Raw genomic sequence first — 3,462 nt, forward strand, 5'->3', positions numbered from 1 at the left:
TGTGGGGGCAACACATCGGGAGAGGGGCTATGGTGGTCAAAGGGTGGGGAGGGGATTACTTGGGATGAAAGGAGACGCGCATGGAACGGGAAGTCCTCACGCGTTCAAGAGAATGAATTACGGGCTGGTGGGGATAATAGGCGGGAGGGGAACCTCTCGTGAGCAGAGATTCTACGAACAGGTTAATTCCGATACATATCATATTAATTCTGATTTATCGCACAAAACAGCGATTACAAAATGCGTTCAGCTGAGCTTACAACAAAAGATACACAACGAATTTTTGTCTTCTTTCCGTATTACATCATACCGATAGTATTTACGTCACAAAAAGAAAGAGATTTGCTTCATCCTCTTAATTCAAAACAGATAATGTTTACTCACACTACACGAGAAACAAACTGAAATGCACACTTACGCCCCGATTAAGACCAATGTTCAAGAAATCTATGTCAATCGCTCGCAAATCCCTACAATCAACATTATTATTGTTATTGTTTATCGTTGTACTTAAAGTGATTGATTCGTTTACTGCTTCTCTTTCTTACTTTTGTAAGCATTGAAACCAACACTTTAATCTCACACACGAGTTTCCTGTATCATGTGACCATTAAGACGGGAAATGAACCCATCCCTGGTAGACTTGTAATAGGAACAATTGAGTCACAGTAGAGAATATGTATGCTATTAATATTTGTTGTTTAGTCAGCTGTCCGAAGGCACGTTTGAACTCCACATACGACGCCAGTTAAGACATCAATCATGAGGCTACTAAGCCAGGAGATAATGGAATAGGTTGACTAGTTTCTTTCCCCCACATTGCGTACATCGCTGACTAGCAACATATTACACTAATCAGATTGCAGTTACATAGAAACAATTTGTTCCACTAACATATCAAGTGAGATGTACTACCTGATGATAGATGTAGTCTACGCCAGAACCTCTACAACTACTACTACTACTACTACTACTACTACTACTACTACTAATAATAATAATAATAATAATAATAATAATAATAATAATAATAATAAGGTCGTAGTGATTGATTGTTCATTTGAAACACGAAAACAAAAGCCTTGCTACAAATTATTATTGCGTAGTTGAGAATGTGTCACATTCGCTACAGAATTTATTATCTGAAAGATATCCTAAGGAAACACAGTATCTTCGAATTGTAAGAGGCTGCTCTACTGGGACTGAACGCTTACTACGGAAATGTGTATGTAAAATTGAATTACCGCATATTATGTGTGGATTTGTAATGACTCTATGCAGAGCGTATGCACTTCCCATCTAAGCGGTCCGTGGTTCAATTCCCGGCGTGGGCAGTGGAAGAGATTTATCTTCCATCCACAGGATTGGGTGTTCGTCCCTTGCCATATGTCGTCCTGTGTTGCCTCAGCGGTGGCCCTGCGTCGTGCTGACCACTCGACCAGGAAGACACGTAGTGTATGCCTATCTATAGGCCTATATACCTCCCCTACACCGCACTGGATATTAAGTACAGTAGAGGAAGCAAGACCTGTCTTGTTAGGGTTACCATGAGAAGAAATTCTATATGAGAACATGGAATCTAAAATAAGAGGACATTGCTGAAAAAAGGAGGACTTTTTAAAAATTGGTAGGAACAAAATTAAAGATAAAAACAATGGCTCACCTTAGTTAGTTCTCTCACTAGTTGCTGGATCAGTATTACATCTGTACCCTACTTATCGGCGGAGCCTTTGTGCACAAGAGCCTGAACAGATAAACATATCTTTTTACAAATAACTATGGAACTGTCCACAGCACATGTCCTTGAAATTATATTTCACCATGATGATACCTCTGTCTCCATTAGCATGCCATTTCGTTCTTTTGTCCATTGAGCAGATATTAGGGAAAATACTCTCTCAGCACTTCCATTGAGACTTGGGATAAATAAATAGAATTGACATATTTTTAAGAGTTCTGAGAAAGTTTCAGTGCTCGCAGAACTATTGGAATTGAAGAACTTGCACCATTGTTTATCTGAAGTTAAATCTTTGTCAAAATTAACTTGATTGGCATATCTTTGTACATTGCAGAATAAAATTGATAAAATAGCTTAGAATGAAGAATAGTGACATTTTTAGAGTGTAAGAATTCAATGCATGTCAATAGGTCATGTTTCTTTTATGTGCTCGACCTTCAACCATTGAAAGCAGTTAATTTCTTTCATAGGTTTTCACCATTTGTTTAGATATTCTGTGCATAATATCGCACATTATTCAATATTCATATTAATTCTAGTTGAAATGCGAAATTCCGGACATTTCAATTTTTTTTAAATGCCTGCCGGACAGGATAAAATTATTAAAAAAGAGGACATGTCCTCCTTTTGCCGGACGAATGGTAACCCTATATCTTGTGACCTTATCATGTGCCGTGACTATATGACCAATGAGTATGGTGGGAGAGGATATATTTTGGCCTGTAATGAACTTCTGTTTCGGTAGATTCGTATACACTGCTCCGTCGATTTAGTAGAAAGTCAATGTTCATGTACTCAGATATAACACGCGGAACAAATCCCCTGCAATTGGTAAGCATCATCTTTAGGTAGAACAGTGGTATTCAAAGAGTGCGCATCCCACTGATTACGTATGTAAAAATGCTGTTATATTTATTTCATTATACTTGTTGAAAATTATTGCATTATATTATAATTTATTTTGCAATATCAATTCTTGTTTCAGCTTGCTTGAATAATATTTTGCGTACAGTAAATCATTACTATTATTATTGCATCAATAACTGGCTGATGGCCCGTCCTACGTCAGTCGTGACAGTCAGGTCCCATCCCGAGACGAGTAGCCTACCTGACAACCCCCAGCTCGAACTCCCAAACCCTCAGCCTATTTTCAACTATTGCGGATGATGTATGAAATGAGGAGAAGGTAAAGAATACTCCGAGAAAAAATCCTCAGCAACGTCTGCTTTGTTCACAAAAAATTTAATCAAACCTGGCCGGGGATCGAACTTGTTCAGCCTGAATGAAAGACCAGCGCGCTAGCGCTTAACCACAGACACGGTTTTCGCTACTATAGTACTTCTACCACTACTACTGCTACTAGTACTACCCTCTGATTTACGAAATTAATATAAACGCTTTAAGATTTTCTTTTATTTTACGACGCTTAATCAACATCTTAGGTTATTTAGCGTCTGAATGAGATGAAGGTGATAATGTCGGTGAAATGAGTCCGGAATCCATCACCGAAAGTTACTCAGCATTTGCTCATACTGGGTTGAGGGAAAACCCCGGAAAAAACCCCAACCAGGTAAGTTGCTCCGACCGGGAATCGAACCCGGGCCACCTGGTTTCGCGGCCAGACGCGCTAACCGTTACTCCACAGGTATGGACACGCTTTAAGAGGCTACCCATTCTTATTCTTCACGAAACAGCAGAACATCATGAATAAATAGAGGAATGAA

This window comes from Periplaneta americana, chromosome 1 (genome assembly GCF_040183065.1).
Source record: "Periplaneta americana isolate PAMFEO1 chromosome 1, P.americana_PAMFEO1_priV1, whole genome shotgun sequence".
Taxonomy (NCBI): Eukaryota; Metazoa; Arthropoda; class Insecta; order Blattodea; family Blattidae; genus Periplaneta; species Periplaneta americana.